The 19,317-nt window shown below is 42.0% G+C and overlaps 1 protein-coding gene across 13 annotated transcripts in view; it reads left to right on the top strand.

Annotated features, from left to right (window-relative positions):
- Positions 1–19,317, top strand: part of TRIM2 (tripartite motif containing 2) — a 133,865-nt gene that overhangs the window by 36,026 nt on the left and 78,522 nt on the right. For 2 of the 13 annotated variants that reach the window (XM_074338428.1, XM_019722503.2), the window contains exon 1: positions 6,862–7,379. The exons of 7 other annotated variants lie outside the window; for them this stretch is intronic. The gene's annotated coding sequence lies outside the window, so the exon portion shown is untranslated. Of the gene's footprint in view, positions 1–6,861; positions 7,398–19,317 lie in introns of those variants that run through there. 4 more of the 13 variants (XM_019722488.2, XM_019722480.2, XM_019722558.2 and 1 more) reach the window with 3 other exon arrangements.

Here is a 19,317-nt window from a genome sequence, read left to right as displayed (position 1 = left end):
AAGACAATATGTAGGCTCATGTTGACTCCTCAGGAGTTTACAAAGTAAAGAAGGAGGTAAGTTGAATGCACAGATAACCAGACTACCTGGGAGAGTGGAAGCACTGCAAATACAGTGTGCTGTGGGATTCAGAGGGAGATTATCCTCATGTAAGAGCCACCATCTGAGCTGTGTAATCAGAGACAGGCAGGATTTGGACTGGGGAAGATGTAGAAAAGACCACACCAGGCTCAGCAGGAACAGATACCATGAAAGCAGGAAAGTGCAGTTCTGTTGAGACACGGGAAGTCAATTGGTGGACACCATGGTGTTTAATGTTCTGGCGTAGGAGGAGGTTAGGGTCTAATATCAGCACTTAAAAAAGAGTCACAGTGACTAAGTGTCCCTTGACAACCTGGCAATATTGCCTTTCAATAATTCTGATACCACCAGTTCTCCCTCCAGGGTTACAAAAGGCCACAGTTCTTTTGAGCCAAATGAAGTAGTTGGTTGTGTTTAGGGGCCATGTTGTGGCAAAGAGAGAGAGAGAAAAGGGGGAAGGGAGGGAGGGAGGGAAGGAGGAAGGAAAATGAATGAATGATAACATAACTTTAAAAACATAAGCTCACACTTACTATGGCAGGATGCTCACACAATGATAGCCATGGGAGAACCAGGCTTGACAGAGAATTGCAGATTCTCTCCAAGTTCCCCAAAGATAAATGGACAACGAATATAAACTGGCGACTTACAGGAGATGTTAATGGAAATGATATTTTTAAATGTTTCATATCACTAGTGATCAAATAAATACAACATTTAAGAACCCTGAGTTACTATTTTCTTCTTGCCAGATTAGCAAATATTTTAAAATATAACTGTTGGTGAAGGTGTGTCTCTCAATCTCATACGTTGCTAAGGGGAACGTAAATTGGTGCAACCTTTCTGAAAGTAATTGTGCAATGTTTTGCTCTCTTGAGAGCCCTAGAAATGTTAATACACCTTGATGTGATAATTTCATTTACAGGAATCTATGCTGAGACTATAGAGGTGTGAAGAAAAGATTTGTGTTTAGCAATGTCATTGAAGTTTTATTTATAATAATTGAAAATTTAGAAACAATATAAATATAAGCACTATGGCAATTGGTTGCATAAATTATATATCAATGGAATATTCTTCAGTTGTTTAAAAATGTGTTTTCAAATGATTTTATAGACATAAAATGCATATTATATGATATGTGTTTAAAAATCAGGTTTCAAAATTATGTGCGTAGTAAAAATATGCATGAGGAAAAAGTAGAGACAATAAATGGTAATGTCATTTATGCATTTAGTCATATTGCAAATATTTATTAAGCATATTGTATATCTGGCAACGTATATACTGTAGGTAGTGGGTCTATAGATGATTTCTATTCTATTCTTTATACTTCACTAGGTTTTCCAAATTTTCTAGACTATTTCATTGCTTTTTACGTAAAATATCCTTTCCATCTTTTAGGGCGCAAGCCTACCCTCCCATAATGTCTTTCCTAGTTACTCTGCTAGGAAGTGAGAAGTGATCTCTCACTTTCCTGTGACTCTTTCAAACTGGTCTTATCATATGTGGTCTTGAAATGCAGCCACTTGTACATGTGACTTTCTTCCCAACTAGTTTGGGAGCTACGAGAACACAGATGATGGTTTAGAGGTTCTAAGTTTCTAGGCAAAAGCTTAGTTCTTTTTCCTTACCTTCTCCATAAAGCCTTTCTCACTGTTTGGAAAAGTGGGTGATTTCTTCTTCCCTTGAATCCTCAAAACAGGGTTTATGCCTCTTTTATTAGGGGTCCATTGTGCTTTTGGAGTATAGTTAATGGTGTTTGTCTTACTCCTCCCCACCCCCCGCATTCATCATCCAAATCCTTATTACAGGAAACAAATCTTGTTTCTTTTTGTGTTCAGAGTGGTGCCTCGCATTAAGTGTGTGCTCAGCAAACATGGCGGGGGTGGGGTGGCGGGTTATGACTGAATAAACACAGGCTATTTCCTGCTGTTTCCAACAGCTGCTTTTTATTTAGCTCCTAATCTGAAGAGTTTAAGATTGTTTCACAGGTACAGGAGCAAGGAGGTGGGAGAAGCAAACCTACAAAGACTAAACAGAACCAAAGCACTGATCAGTGGCAGTTCTGAAGCCTAACCCACCAGAAAAGTCTGCCAGGAAATGCATTCACTTTAGACTTGTGATTCCTCCAATAATACTCTTTCGCTCCTCTCTGGGTCCTGAGACGTTTACCTGTGACACTTTTTTTGACCATTTTAGGGACTCCTAGAGATTAATCCCCCAAAGAATTCCGTTCTTCCAGTCTCAAGTTGAACACCATAGATTTGCCCTGCACCCCAACTTCAGGCCCTAACCCTCCAAATGTGTCCATTAAGAGAAAGTTTAAAATTAAGGACTGCATAAATATTATTTTAGAATAAAAAAATAAAATTAAATAGGGCACAAGATTCAATTCAATTTAGCATGTACTTACTGTGCTCCAAGGGTTTGCAAGGCCTTGTCCTGGGCACTGAAGATGATGCAAAGATTAAATCGGACATTGATCTCATTGATAAGATCCTGTATGGCTCTGACACTACCGAGGAGAGGGATGAGCGCGGAGTGGGAGGAGTTGGAGAGAGGGAGGGCATTGCGGGTGAGTGCCAAGGTGCTGGGTCAGGACTGGATAGAGGTGAGACATAAGTGGGAGGGCTGGTGGTAGTTGTGCTCCTAATTGTGTTAGTGGCAGCCATTGATACGTTGGGTCTGTGCCCAGGAAATGTAAGGTGTAGATAGGATTCAGATAGATGAGGAAAAGCTTTAGGAAAAAAAAATCCTAAGGCAATGTTGAGTAGAAGATAGCATACGAGACAGCTTGTTATAGAAAAAAAAAAAGGAAAAAGGCGGTATTTAACAGAACCCAGTGCATCTGTCAGTGTTCTTAGCTACTGACATCAGAAAACTACTCTAGTGAGTTTGAGCATAAAAGGAATTTATTGAAGACTATGATGAAACCATCAAGAAAGTGAAAGGACAACTTACCGAATGAGAGAAAATATTTTCAAATCATATGTCTGCTAAGGGACTTGTATCTAGAATATAAAAGTTCAACAAAAAAAGATAAATTTAAAAAGACAATTAATAATGGTCAAATGGTGGTTGCACAACAAAGTGAATGTACTTAATGCCACTGAACCGTACACTTAAAATGGTTAAAAAGGTAAATTTTATGTTATGCATATTTAACCATAATTAAAAAAAAAATTTTTTTAATGGGCAAAAAATTTCAATAGACATTTCTTCAAAGAAGACACACAAGTGGCCAGTAACCACAGGAAAAGTTATTCACCATTATTAGTCATCAGGGAAATTCAAATCAAAACCACAATGAAATACCACTTCGTACTCACTAGGAAATTAGAACCCTCAGACATTGCTACTGGTAGTGTAAAATGATGTTTAACTCCTTTGGAAAATAGTCTGGCAGTTCCTCAAAATGTTAAATATAGAATTACCATATGACCCCGCAATTCTACTCCTGGGTACATACCCAAGAGAAATGCAAATGTATGTCCACACAAAAAATTGTACACAAATGTTCACAGCAGCATTATTCATACTAGCCAAAAAGTGGAAACAATCCACAGGTCCATAAACTAACGAATGGATAAGCAAAATGTGGTGTACCCATATAATGGAATATTATTTGTCAATAAAAATGAATGAAGTACTGATACATGCTACAATACAGATAAACCTTAAAAAAAATTTGCTAAGTGAAAGAAGCCGGACACAAAAGGCCCATATTGTATGATTAAATTTATATGAAATGTCTAGAATAAGCAAATCCATAGAGACAGAAAGTGGATTAGTGGTTGCCAGGGCCTGAGAGGAGCGGGGAATGGGGAATGACTCCTAGTGTATAGGACGTGTCTTTTGGGGATGATGCAAATGTTATGGAATGATGTAGATAGTGGTGATGGCTGCACAAGGTTGTGAATATATATACTAAAACCCAGTGAATTATACACTTCATAGGGACGAATTTCATAGTATGTGATTTATATCTCAATAAAACTGTTATATTTTTTAAAAAGAACATTAAATGGCTCAGAGGATCTCTAAGAAATCCGGAGAATCAGTCTCAGAGGCTACTCAGCGAAGAACAATGCTTAAATTATACCACCAGATGGTTCCAGAAGGAGCCCTCGTACTGCTCCTCTGAGCACAGGTACTAGAAACACTCCTTTGGACAGCTATTAGGACCTTTGCCCCTGCTGGCCCTGAGGGGCCATACCTCTCCCCTGGGCTCTACCACCTCACAGAAAATGGCTTCTTTAGAATCTTCTTTCTCATCTTGCTTTCATGCAAACTGAAGTCTAGTGTCCCTCCACCCAATTGCCAGAGGCTTGGTCATAGTTTCAAGCCCTAACTGCAACGGAGGCCGAGAAAGCAGGTTATGGCTTGGGTGGCAAGACTCAAACAAATGTCCACTATTCCATATTTCTCTCAATGGCTGTGCCTGGACAATGGATTTCAAGTCATAAAATGTTGGAGCTAAGTGAACCTTTGAAGTTCATCTATTGGTCTGACCACTGCATCTACCGACTGTCACTCTACCAAAGACGGTGGGCAATTTCTGGCTTTATCTTGTCTGACTTTTTAACATTGGCCATCTTAATCACTCCTAATTAAACATTTATCTTCCCTATTTGTGGGCCACACCTCATGTACCTTTCTAATAATTTTTCTCTGTGTCCATCCAGAGCTGCTCTCTTTGCCCACATAAATCTGGTATTTCTCCTCATATCATATTTAATCCTGCTCTTAATAATGAAATTCATGTGTGACTGTTATGGATTGAATTCTGTACCCCCCACCATCAAATTCATATGTTGAAGTCCTAACCACCACCTCAGAATGTGAGCTTATATGGAAATATGGTAATTTCCAAATAGGACATGGAAATAAGGGCAGATGTAATTAGTTAAAATCAGATCATCTTGGAGTAGGGGGGGGGCCCTAATTCAGAATGACTGGTATCCTCACAGAAAGGGGAAATTTAGACACAAGACACTCAGGGAGAACGCCATGTGAAGACTGGGGTTATGTTGCCACAAGCCAAGAAACTACCAGAAGCTACTAGGAGAGAATCCTGGAACAGAGTCCTCTCTTGTGCCGTCAGAGGGAGCATGTCCTGTTGACACATTGATCTTGCACGTCCAGCCTCCAGAACTGTGAGACAATCCATTTCTGTTGTTTCAGTCACTCCATTTGCAGTGCTTTGTTAGGACAACCCTAGCAAACTAAATGAGTTTTTCTCTACTCCTATATTTGCCTTCTACTTATAAGTGGACAACTGGCCCTTTTCAGCTCTGTCAGCCCCAAGTGAGATAGCCAGCCCACAGTGCCCCAAATACTTTACAGATCCATGTGGCTGTCTCGCCTGCTGGGACATTTGCATTTGGATGTCTCACAGAAGCCATAGGCTCAACATCTAAACTCAGCTCCTCATTTTCTGGTCTCACTTGCTCCTCCTCCTTCATTTTTCTCTTGGTGAATGGTACCCTCCATCCACCTTGCTGCCCATGTCAGAACCTGGGTGATAGCCTGCAGCTCCCTCCCCATCCTTGTTACCAGGCACCAAATCCTAAAGATTCCACCTCTCACATTTTTGGAGTCTGTCCATTCTATTCCAGCCCCACCTCCACTCCCTTCCTAGGCATCTGCCTTCCATAGGACTTCCACAGTAATCTTTCTGAAACGCAAATCTGATTCAAACACTTATCTGCTTGAAATCCTTCCGTGGGTCCCCAGAACTTCCAAACAAAAGTCAAATCCCAGAGTTTAGCATGTAAGACCTTTGCGGTCTGACTCCCTGCCATCCTCAATAATCTCATGACTCAACTTTACTCCTCCTACCTGCTTTCTGCAGGCCATTCAGAGGTTCAGATCTTTCTTCATTTTACCTGATGTCTGGTCAGTCTTCAAAACTCAAATGAAGCCTACTCTGGGAAGCCTGCCTTGATTTCCAGCATGCTTTAAAACTTGCTTCTATGTTCCTGTAACCCTCTGGGCATACATTCTACACTAGCGATTTCACAATGCACTGAAATTGTTGGTCTCTCTCCCCTCCACTTTTCTCACCACCCTCCCCATTAGTTAAGGCACTTGAGGCTAGAGATTTCAGCCTGTTTCCAACTTTCTATTCTCAGCTTAGTGCCAGGCAAATAGGAGGCACTCATGAATGTTTCTAGAAGGTAGGAAGGAAAGAAGGAAGGAAGGGGGGTAAGGGGGAGAGTCCCTACCCAAACCTACCCTGTTTCCCCAAAAATAGGACCTAACCGGACAATCAGCTCTAATGCGTTTTTTGGAGCAAAAATTAATATAAGACCCTGTCTTATATTATACCGGGTATTATATTGTATTATATTATATTATAATGTTATATTATATAAGACCCAGTCTTATAAAATATAATATAATATAAGACTGGGTTAAGACCCTAAGAGACAGTAATTTCTCTTCATTTTTGGTGCTGATTGTGTCATCGTTGACTCATTTGTCAGAATTAAATGCAGAGATTTTTTTCCATCTCTCACATTCAGTAGTTGTGACTGCTTTTAATGGTGAACTCTCCTGTAATGGATGCTGGCCCTTTTCAGCTCTCTCGGCCCATCCAATTCAAGTCACTTCCCCTACAGGGACAGAGTTTGCATCTGTGTTTACAGGGCTGGCAAGGAGGACGTGCTCTCAGGAGTAGACCTGAAAACTGAGCCAAGCCTCTCCCCCCCACCCCCCCGCCCCCCACCCCCTGCCCGGCTGCGATTGGCCCTTCCTAGAGGCTGGCTGCAGGAGCCTTTAGTCATCGCGCTGGGAAATCTTTCTGGAATTGGGCACCAACTTGCGTGTTGTTCTCGTGCTTTGTACGACGATTCGCTGCCGGGCCGGGTTGGGAATGCTGCGCGCGCGAGAGCTGGGTAACATGTAATCCAGGATTTGCCTCTGCCTCGCGGCGTATGGAAAACAGAATGGAAGTGACTAACCAGAAAGCCTTTTGGAACCAAGGACTCCGAGATAAGGCCCTTTCGAATCCAGCCAGGGGGCAGCTTTTCCTCCGCTGGTCGGTTGTCACTACTTCAGCTTAGTGCTCAGAAGCTGCTGCGGGCGATAAAGCAGTGTCACCTTCAGATACCACCCGACGCAGGAAGGACCACAGCTGCGGGGAGCAGAAGGAGGTGCGCGGGAGAGCCATCAACGCCTGGTTTGCCTGCCGGCGTGTGAGCGAGCACCCCCGGCCCTGGCTGGGGGCTCAGCCCCGCCGGAGGCGGAGCCGCTCGCTGCCCCCTCCTGCCTGCGCGCCTTTTATCTGCCAGGCAAGTCGCCGTCACGCAGTAAGTCAGCGCTCGGGCTGCGGTGCTGGGGCTGAGCACGAGTACCGCCGCCAGCGAGCCCTGCCCACCTGGAACCTGACCTCTGCGCAAGGTCCAGGAGGGCTGAGGTGTGCGGCCAGCCTGCAAAGACGCCACTTCCGGATCCCGGCGCGGTTGGTCGCAGCCCGCCTGGCCGGTGGTGGCAGGAGCCTGCAGGCACTGTCCGCTGCGGTTGCGGAAGTGCTCAACCTTGACTTTGCATCGCTCCCAGGCCGGGCCGGCGGAGGTCTCCCGGGGGACCAGGGCCCTCTCCCATTCCTGAAATACGCGCAGAGCTTCGGAAGGAAAGCTTTTAGCGTCATTTTGCACTGAGGAAGGGAAAAAAAGATATTCTGCAATCTTAACGCAGTAACTTTAATCATTTTTTGAAACTGTGTTTCCTCCTCCTCCCCCACCCCTTCTCTTAAATGTTGGCCGTTTCCCTAAAACTACTCGACTAGATGTCCTTCCTGTTATCTTCCACTCTTATCCTCCGCTCAAGTTCTGGCTTATCAGAGGTGGGAGATGTTGCTTTTCGGATCCTCTCAGGGATCTCGTTGATAAACGTATTCTGAAAGAATACGTGCCTCATGTTGATTTGTCGGCAAGCTTCTGACAAATCAGGTAAAAGGCTGGGGGTGGGAGGAGAAGGTTTGTCACGTGAAATGCCTGTGAGAGTCAACGCATTCTGTGAAGCCCAAAGTCGTTCCCACCTGTATATAATCCAGCACCGTAGACACAGGGTTCCTTCTTCACCCCGTCCCTCTTCTGAGAAATCACCAGCCTCAATTTACGAAACAGAGACAGCTTTAGATTCAAATGGTTTTAAAATAGTTCATTATAAAGAACTTATAATTCTAGACACCCAAAGGTTAGGTTAGCCCTTAGGGTGGGAGGTTGTGGCTGTTCCTGTGACAGTATGCACACCAGTGCCCTTTTTGTTTAAATTAGTTTCAGCTGTACAGAGCAACATAATAGATATTTACACCCCTCACAAAGTGATAACACTCTCCCCCAAACCAATGCCTTTTTTACTAAAACACTTTTTAGCCTATTGTCTTCTAAAAAATGGAGATTAACTTTTACATCAATACCAGGCATGCCAAAAAAGTGTATTCACATGACTTGTACCCATCTTTTGTTATCGGTGTATATTATTACCATTGTAATACAGTTTTTTCCTTTCTTAAAATGTGTATGCATTTTTTTGGTGCCGAGAATATAATTATGGGCTTCTTGCATGAAACTTGCATTTCCGTGTTCCTTGTCCAGGAGGTGGGAGGAGGTGTGCGCAGTTCACTGCCTCCCAGCTCCACTCGACCTCTAGCCTCAGATTTCTATTTGACTTCATCCTTGGCAAACCTATTACTTGCCCTTCAGCTGAAAGCAACAAAAGAGCAGGAATGATTCAGATCGGAAGCATTTGATTCAATTCTTTATGACACACTTTACATTACACGCGTCTTCAAATGTAGGTGCCTGTAGCAATTAAAGATCAATTAAAAAACAAACAAAACCTCCACCTCCCTCCTCCCTTACGGTGAATGTGGATTTGGTTGAGTTAGGCAAGGCTAATGAAATGTCTTCGGGGTAAGAGGATTCAGCCATGTTCTGAACTGGGTACAGAAGGGTTAACAATAGATCTCCCCTCATATTTGCACATTGTTTTCCCTGTAGCCTCCTTTTTCTTTCTACCCTTTTCTATACTATGCCAGGTTGGTATATGCCATGACTCTTACTTTGGGTCATGGGATGTAGGACACTACCTTGACAGTGTCCCCTTATCGGTATTCTCAGGACATTTTTCCAATTACTGCTTTTATTTTCCTGGAAAAGTTCTATGTCTATTAAATCCTCCAGTGAAAATTCCATTGTATCTTTCGAAATGAAATGTGGCACTTACACCTTGAATTATTTTTCTTGCATCATTATTTTAATATTGACTTGCATGGTTTCCTGATTGGTCAGCTTGTTATTTCTACTTCATATTGAAACACAAGTGGAAGGAACTTCTCATGAGGTACTGAAAACAAATGGGTCAGGGAGTCTCTTTGAGAATCGACAGCCTACACTCTGACCTTTTCTTTGATTTGCCTTTGTGTTAAATTCTGTCCTTTGAATTTCTGTCCACTGGCTACTCTGGAAAGAAGCTGGATATTCTTACTTTGAGGCTCAGGAGCGATCTGTTTATTTGGCCTTTTCTGAGAAGCAGTAACTCACCACCTCTCCAAGTGCGGCTTGGTGCCAATTTTCCTGTCCAGTGGCCATAGCCCAATCGGATAATACAGGAATGTGCAAGGAACCTTTGAAAATGCCATCCAGAAATCTGGGGAGATAACATTATTAGAACTTTCTCCTTCTCTCACCACTCTACTAAAAATGACACTGCTTGGTTTACACCAAGTCCACCTTGGATGACAAATTCCTAAAAGGCAGTTTTAGCTTGATTTGTACAGGCGCTAAAGGTTTATGCTGGCAGGTGCTGGCAAGATACTTTTGATGCTGCTGATGAAACAGCTCGGAACCGTGACGTTTTCCTTCTGGGTTTCGTGAGAAACTACATTCCAGGATGTCTGCTTGAGAGCCCTCTGAGACTGTTATCTTAAAAGCCTTGAGTCAAGGTTGAGTTACTATCATACTCCATCACCAACATTATTTCTTATGCTCTATGTATTAGACTTGAAATCTGACCTGCTGGTTGGCAGGTCTGAAAGAGTCCCTGTAAGTCACCTGTGAGTTTAGTTTATTATTTTCTCTGGAAGAGAATAGTCTTTGATATGGATAGTATTTGGTCTTAGAAGAAACGGCAAATGCAACCTTCTAGATAAGTAGGTAAAGGGAGGTGAAAGGGAGTAAATCCAGTGACACAGAGCCACTGTTTAGTAGCCACTCAGCTTTTATGTATTTTTGAGAGGTTAGTGGAAATTCAGCCTCAGAAACTGAGCTTTTGTTGACAAATATTTTGTCTTACTAATACTGGTTCCTTCCTATGTGAAACTATTATTTTTACATATCCTGCTGTTGAATCTCATCTTAATCCTTGAACAGTAATAGGCTCAATTTTCAATACATTCTTCTTTTGCGTAACATACTGATGTCTAGATGAAATGTGTTTAGGCAGAAGGGATAGGCAGGGAGATAAGGATGTGGCCCGGAGTCAAACAAAAACACTGTATCTGTCAGCATCTTTATTAATTTATGACAGTTTAAAAACACTGAAATATTAATAGAAGTTCTGAACTGCAGTGAATGAATCAACCTAAGACGTGCAGGCTTTTGGAACCAGAGTAATTTGTAGAAATATGCTGGAGGCAATTGGAGTTCTGGGAGGTAATTAAACTTTTAAATCATCATCTCCTTATTGTAAATGTTTTTCACGTTTCAGAATGCCTGCTGTTGAAGGATGTCTTTTTAAGTTTAAATGTAGCCATTGATTTAAACCAAAATATCAAGAGACACTTAAAGTTTTGCTGACCTGCTTATCTCCCGTTAGGGTCCAGACTAGTGTTTCAGGACTCTCATTGCTAACTTTCAGAGAGGGGGAATTTGAGAACCAGGAAGCAAAAATGGAAAGCCTCTCAGTTTAAGACTCCTGAAAAAGAGAGACCTGGGGTGGCCGATTAGCTCAGTTGGTTAGAGCATGGTGCTAATAACGCCAAGTTTGCCAGTTCGATTCCCTCATGGGCCACTGTGAGCTGCGCCCTCCTTGACAGAGAGAGAGGGAGAGAGAGAGAGAGAGATCTAACATAAGACTCACAATGTGAAAGATTAGATAGACTCAGTTGTGTTTAATTTGTTCTGTCCAATCAGGTAGAAGAAAGGAAAGATGTTTTTTAAGCCCGGTCTGTCAGGATTTATTTAACAAATACTATGTTTCAAGCCCCTTGTTTTATGATCTGAAAAGTATTAATACAATAGTGTAAAAGGCAGAACTTAAGCCTTGAAGGAATTTTCAAGCCCTGGTGGTAACTTCAGGTATTATCGGGCATCCTTCTTCCACACATTCACCGATTTCCTCACCTCACCAGGTCAAGGGCCATGGTACCGTGTTTCCCCAAAAATAAGACCTAGCCAGACCATCAACTCTAAAGCGTCTTTTGGAGCAAAAATTAACATAAGACCCAGTCTTATTTTAATATAATATAAATTCAGGTATAATATAATATAATATAATACTGAGTCTTATATTAATTTTTGCTACAAGAGATGCATTACAGCTGATGGTCTAGCTAGGTCTTATTTTCTGGGAAACATGGTAGGTCCCTCTTCCCTAGTTCAGCTATAACCACTTCCTGAGGAAATCAAGGTAGCCCCTTGACCTGAGATTTGCTTCTTTTGGCAGCAAAAATTGTGTTCTTGGCTCTTTCAACATGACGCAGGCAAAGTGACACTTGCTACCTAACCCCAACACTCCTATTTGCTGATTGGCTTTATTCCTATAATGCTCTTTTCCCAGCCACCAAGCCGTTCATCAGTGACTGGGCGAGCACCAAAATGACCCATAATGGGGGCATTGCTGGAGGGTAAATGATAGATATTCTTGAGCTTCGCCTTAATTAACAGGATGAAATCAGGTCTCCTTAATCGTGAACGTAGCTTCTCAGACTAAACAAAGAACTGTCTCTTTTGCTGACTACGTGCAATTTATTTAAATTAGTGTTGCTCCAGTTTATTTAAATTAGTGTTGCCCGTTCAACAATGGCGTCAAAGCTATATTATAACCCTTCTGAAAAGGGTGAGTTTTCTGGGCCTTTGCTTAAGGATAAGAAAGGCATTAGCCACGTTGAACGGGATTTGCATCTCATTAGTTTGCCTACGTTTGCTGACGATTGGACACAATGAGAGGCTGCCTGCTATCTTATTAGCTGGGCAGCCTGCGTTAGTTACGATTCTGCTGGGAATTAAAATAGTGAACGACGGAGGAGCGTAGGAGGGGGAAGGGAAAGGGCAGGAACTTGCAGGATACTGAAAAGAAGGGAAGCTTTAGGTCAATTCTGACACCTCCCCTTTTTGTGTAATTCAAAATTAATGCTACATTTGCTTTAGCAGAAACACAGGCTATCTCAGTGTGCAGTAATCGCCTTGGTATTTGGGAGAGAATTGTCTCCTTGCAGATTTGGGGCAGCTGGCTCTCCTTGATGGTTCAGCATATGTGCTGGGCTTCCTGCACTAACCCCATGCATTGGATGCTGCATACGAAAGTCAAAATAACTGCCATGTTAGTCAAAGAAGGAGATTATAAAAGTGAACCTCTTATGAAATGTAAGCACATATTGTGGATACCTCTTTATTTAGCATGGCCAATCAAAAGTCACCCAAGGAAAGGAGATAAAAATGCAATCAGATTGGCTGAATGTTTGCTTCTTGATTGCTGCAGAAAAGAAATGGGAAAGACTAGATATCTTTCTCTTTGAAAGTGTAGCCAATAATGAAACCACTATCAAAACCTAATTTAACAAATGGCTATAGAATGTGATCTCCAGATTAAAAAGAATTCTTTTTACAAAGCTATTTCCATTTTAGGGGAGCAATGATTTGTTCGTCTGTTGTCCCACACACTCTGTAACAAATGAGCCTTAAATGATACATGTTGTCTTTTGCTCCAGGTCACATGGAAGTCACATAGTAGTGTATGAAGAAGTGATGTGATGGGATGCCGTTTGCTTAGAGGAAGGATGAGCAGGGGCTAACTAACTGCAGTCTTTTTGCTGTTTCTCCCTATTTTCAGCCATCAGGAAGCAATTACCTTTTAAGTGTCCTTTATCCCCTTCCTCCCCAAACGTCTGGATCCAGAAACTTAAACTGTAAATTAGTTGATGCCTGAAGGCTAAAAACCACTCAGAGCTGCCCAACCACCCACCAAAACAACATGAAAAGATCTAGGAGCCTGACAAGGGACGAGGTGGGAGTGAAAGGTGTGGGGAGGCCCTGTACAAAGTGCTCCTTTTTGTTGTGACATTTATTCTAATTTCTGAGCTTCAGCTACAGACCCCACAGAAGGTGTGCTTTATTCATTTTTAGTACAGTTTCATTAGAAGAAAACAAATTGGATTTCTCAGGGACGTCCTCTACAAGGAACTTACTTGTAGTCCACATAAATTGTTTTGCTAAAATGAAGTTTCTGAATCTTTAATAAGCAGCTATTGTATATCAAATTCATACTACTTTCTAAAAAGCCTTTACATATCAAGAATGGGAAACAATTAAGAATTTGCTTTGAATAGTTAAAGCAGTTTCTGTAACGGGAGGAAGACAGATTTGTCGGGTTATGAAATTCTGAATTCCATCTGCATGGGAACTGTTTTTCTTTTGTAATGCGGTACAAAATATTCTTGGCATGTTTGGGGCTTATTCCACACAGGATGCTCCATGCTAAAACTAAATCTAGCTAGAACTAAATAGACATCTTTTCCTAGATGTTTTTTCCCTAAACCATTTCCTCTTCATCAAGTCCCTGGGATAAATGCATTCACAGAAGTGCTGCCTGGTTTCTCTACAAGTGGTTTCATCAATCATCGTTACCTAGCCCTTCAACTAAGTATCTGTTGATGGGAGGTCAGCAGGGACTGTGCTTCCCCAGCTCACCGAGGGGAGTCATTCCAAGTGGGGATACTCAGACCTGCTTGTGCCCTAGATCTACCAGAGTGTAGAGATCCAGGGCCCGGCTTTCTGAACTTTACATAAAATGACTGCTACAACACTTATACTCTTAATATGCGTACTGTTTTTGGTGTCCACAACTTGAAAACGGTCACTTGATTCCACTCGAAATCATCAGCCAGAGTATAAAGTTTGTGGAACAAATAAACACCAAAGGTGAAGTAAAAGACAACAAGTTAATTTACCCCTTTAAAACAGAAACATTTAAGTTACAAAAACAACAAGTCTACATTCATTTGGCGAGTTTTATGGACAGAGTTTGATGGTTTCGGGATGTGAATGTTGACTGTATTCTGCTAAAGCTCATCTTCATTGGAAATTAGAGAGAGAGGGTTTGACTCTTCCTTACTTCAGTATGTTCAAGAGATGAACCATACTGAGATTCTAAATCGACAGAGGTTGACTTGATTTTTGTATTGCGGGCATCTTTATCAATTCTTGGTTAGTTTTCAGTCTTAAAAACAGTAGAATTCATTTAAAAAAAATACACAAACAAACAAAATATTAAACTCTTGACTTAGGCATAATGTAGTACCTTATGGATTTATTGCACCAGAGCTGAGTATGTCAGGGACTGTCAGTTATCTCTGCTGAGAGCCTGGGATACTGCATGCCTTAAGATAGATTGAGGTGACTATATGCTCTCCATCTTTTATTTATGAAGATAACCCTGATGACTCAGTAGGATGTGCTTTGCAATTTTCTCCATCCCTCCTCTCCCTCTTTATTAGTCTTGAAATTTATTGGCCCCTGTGGCATGAATCTTGAAGAACCAGATCACTTGGTTCAAGCCCATAATTTCATCAGCATAGCAGCTAACTAGCTGGACTAAGGCGATAATAATGATTTAATCTCGCATTTGAGCAAATCTTTACCTAAAAAATATCACTTCCATATAAATTATCCCATCTTGTCTTTACAAGGGCTCTGAGAGGTAATATTTTAGAGGTGAGGAAACCAAGACTCCAAGAAGTCCAGTGACTTTTCCAGGAAAGAGTTAGGAGTCACATCTAGGATAGCCTTCTCACTAAACCAAAATGCTCAGCAATACTCAGTTGGATGACATATGTTAAAATAATACAAGCACTGTGGGAAACTCTAGATGAAAGGATGTTTTATTGAGAAAACAAATCTAGGAAGGTATCTGGAAAAATGGTTTCTAATATAGATTAGTCACTTAAAATTTAACTCTGGAATATTACACAAGAAACTATTAGGGAACTATGTGAACAAGACATAATCAAGTGTCAACTTATATGATACAGACAATAAGTACAGTGGCAGTTTACAGGAGAGAGAAAACCATAGGCCAAAAAATCAGGGACAGTATACTTGAGGAAGAGGGACAAAGGTTAGAGCATAAATAACGTGCAAGATTTAGATGGAAGAAAAGTAGGTGGGGCATAATAGGCTATTGGGAACACACCAAGCAAAGGTGGAGAGCCATCTTCCAGATGGGGATTAGCAGGGAGACCTGTCTGATTGAAGGAAAGCTGACCAGAAGGTCTAGATAGGGAAGGCGGGGGTGGGGAGGGGGCAATGGGGGGGTGTTAAAGTTCACTAGGGAGGATGGGGACAGATCAGAGAGGATCTTTAGTGCCAGATGTTGAGAAACTTTAGAGTGTGTGGGCAGGGTTGGTTCCTTCTGAAGGCTGTGAGGGAGAATCTATTCTGTGACTCTCTCTCCTAGCTTCTTGTAGCCTCAGGCATTCCTTGGCTTACAGATGGTGTTTTTCCTGTGTCTTCACATTGTCTATGCATGTCTTTGTGCCCAAATTTCCCCTTTTTATAAGGACACCAGTCATGCGGCATTGAGGCCCACCCTAATGACCTATTTTCCCTTGATTACCTCTGAAGACCTGTTTCCAAATTAGATCATCTTCTGAGGTACTGGTACTGCTCAGACAAGAGTGAATTCAGAAGGAGCAGCAGAGGGGTCTGCGTGCTTGGGGTCCTAAAGAGGCAGTGGGAGGGGTGAGGATTGGATAGAGAAGGTGGCGATGAGTTGAGTTCAAGTTTGGATATGTTGAGCTGAAGATGACACGGAACAACCACAAGGAGATGTCAGTCAGGCTATTGGGTTCCCAGCTCTGGGCTCAGAATAAAGGTCTGGATAGGAAACAAAGATGTGGGCTATAGAGCTAGGCAAGAAAAGAAATCATAATAATAAGCATTGACTATTAATTAACCAGGCACAGTCAGTTCGTAATGCTTTCCATGCGTTTTCTCTTTAATCCTTTCAACAACCATATGTATAATAGATACTGTTACCTTCCCCATTGTACAGACTATGGATCTAACTAAGCCACAAGGACATTCAGTAGTCACCTGCCTAGCGTCACACTATTAGCAGGGGATCCATGCACTTCTACACGGAATATCCCAAACGTGACTGTGCCTATGAGCCACAGTAGAAACATATTTTACATTGTGGTCCACGATAGACATATATTTCCAGGAAACAAAAGTTGCATGAGATCACATTTAGCCCTCTGCTGTTTTCTGTCCTATTGCATTGCTTACATAGGCTGGTTGCCACCCACACCTTGATACCCAACCCACTCTTGAAACTCACAGTTTTAGAATTACAGTTCAGCACTCTCCTGCCTCCCACACCTGAATAGGGTGACAGCCATGGGACTGCAAAGATGAGGAGAGCGATGTCATGGGTGTTAGTAGGGAAATGCACTTCAGGGTGATTTTAAGTCAAAAGTATAACATGATGAGACGCGAATCTCTTCCGCCAAATCATGCCCCGAGGACATGTCTGGGAAAGCCAGCTCTTCAGCAGTGAGTCGTTTATGGCTGTCACATGCATCTATGAGGATTGAAACCATTTTTGCCGCCAAGTTTTGCCCCTGGATGATACAGGAAAAGATGCACGTGTACTTAACTTTGGAGAATTGTGAAGTTGAGTTCTAAAATTGCTACAGGATTACATGGCAGCAGAATTTGGGCACACAGCCCAAAGAAAACCAGCCTGTATTTCACTTTGATGTAATTCCTGCAGTCAGTAATTGCAATAGGAAACAATATCTCCAAGGCGGAAGTTATGGAATATGACATTTAACATCTTGCTCAGCAGGAGATGGTTTTGCTAGCAGAAGTTTAGGAATCCACTCCCCAAATATATCATAGACCCTGAATGCATTCATCCTTCCTTCTACTTCATAGGAAGAGAGAAAACATTCCGTTTCCCTAGAATTAACCCCTTCTGAGTTGCTGCCTGCCCCCTTACCCCCTCCAGGGCCTCTCTCCCTCAGTTAACCCTTCCTTCCCTCGTTAGCGCTGTCCCTTTCTCCTTGAGCATGGCTTCCCTTCCTTCTGACTTCAAATACACCTTGGTTTCCTCTCAAAAAGCCCCTCAGCAGAAGGAATGTTGAGGGTGAGGTAACTGTTCTCCTCTTGATATGGTGGTGGTTATGAGACTATGCTTACAAATACAAAACAACTCATAGAATTGAACACTCGAAAGAGTGAATTTTACTCTACGTAAACTATATCTTAAAAAACCAGGACTTTAAAATAAATCCCACAGATCCTTTTCTTAATCCCGCTGCCCTGTGTTACCCTCTTTCCTGCCTCCCTTTCCCCGGCACTTCCTCTTCCCACTGTCTTCATACGAAAATCCAAAGTCTTCCCCCAGGTGAAACCTCAGTCAGTTCTCTTCCTGTTCTTCTCCCACCTTCCTATGGTTCCTGGCACTGAAACATCTACTCAAAACTCTTTTTCTTCAGCTTTGGAGGTAGAGAATTTGGCCATTTCTCCTCTACCTGTTTACATGCTACTTTGACTCACTAGCAATCATCTAACTTATGGACTTTGCCAGAATACAAAGCCCACAGCTCTTCTCCTACACGTGCTCCCTCAAGGCTCTTATCCGCTCTCATGGATTAAAGGACTACTCGAATGTGTTTAACTCCCAAATCTATGTCTAGAGAGAGGAGAGCTGGCTCAGGTTTCCAGTGACCCAGTGGATGTCTTCACTTAACTGTCTCCACCTCAAATTCAGCACATGCAGCTGCCTTTGCCAGCTGCCCGCACTGGTTGGGTGACCTCACCATTGGTCCTTCTTTCAGGCCGGAAACCCTGAAGACGCCAGCCACGCAGCCTTCTGTGTCAGCCTTCCCTAGTCAGTCAGGAAGATCAAAGGCGGTAAAATGTTCCTCAAACTGTCATGTTCTAGACTTATAACATACTAGCATTGCTAATGCTTAAATCTTTTCAAGTCTTCCTTTGAAATGTGTATATATTTTACCTATTTTTTCTCTACCCTCCACTCCCAGCCTACAGCTCCTTCCCTTCCTGCCAACGTATTCTGCATTCTGTTGTCAGTCCGTCTTTACTAAAACCACTTTCCCCCTCTTACTCTATAGCTCAACACTCTTCAAAGGCTCCTATTATGGGTTGAATTGTGTCCCTCCACCAAAGGTTATCCTTTCTGTTTTCTTAAGCTCTTTCTATTCCCTGCTGACCAAGAGAAAATGTGATTCCCTGTTTGTAATCATCAAAGAGTGCAATCACCATAATACTGCTTTGACTCCCCTTAGTGCAAAACCACCTTGGGCCATGTAAGCATTAGCATCATTCATTGTTCCCTGAAAGTGGAGGGAAGGAATGACTCAGTGGATGTCACAGAGTGGCCTGCATCTCACCCTCTCCTTTTCTCTTTTCTCTTGGACAAACAAGACAACTTTTTATCAGATAATATCTCTCTTGTTCCTCTTTGTCTTAATTAAAAGCAGAGCATCTTATTTGGTAGTATTTTCTTGCCAGTGTGTTTTTAGGCTCCCTATTTGAAGGAAGAGATTTTACCTCGTAGTTTGAACTACTCTTTCAAAACTACGTATTTGCATAAGCAGTAAGTATTTTTCTCTTAGTTGAAAAAAAGTAGAATATCAAATAACCTTCACCCACTGTGAAAGGAATGAGTCTAGGAGTAAATGGTGTCCTTGCCTATGTGGCGTCTCTCATCAGTACAAGTTTCCTTCCTCTGCTTCTAGGACTGAACGTCTTGTAAGAGCTCGCTCATTCAGAATACATGAAAAAGCAGCAGTGACTTACAGAATCTCTAAACAGCTGTTTCTTTTTATTACTCCCAGTATTTACACTTATCCAGTAACCATGTCAATGTGTTATAAAGTGTACTTTCATGACTGGATGAAAACATCTTCAGGAAGTAATATGAAAAGTACTTTTTCTGTAGAGTACGTGTAACTCTTAAGCAGGTTACGTTGTCTAC

This window comes from Rhinolophus sinicus, linkage group LG07 (assembly GCF_036562045.2).
Source record: "Rhinolophus sinicus isolate RSC01 linkage group LG07, ASM3656204v1, whole genome shotgun sequence".
Classification (NCBI taxonomy): Eukaryota; Metazoa; Chordata; class Mammalia; order Chiroptera; family Rhinolophidae; genus Rhinolophus; species Rhinolophus sinicus.
Note: the sequence above shows the minus strand (reverse complement) of the source record. Positions and strands in the feature narration are given on the sequence as shown.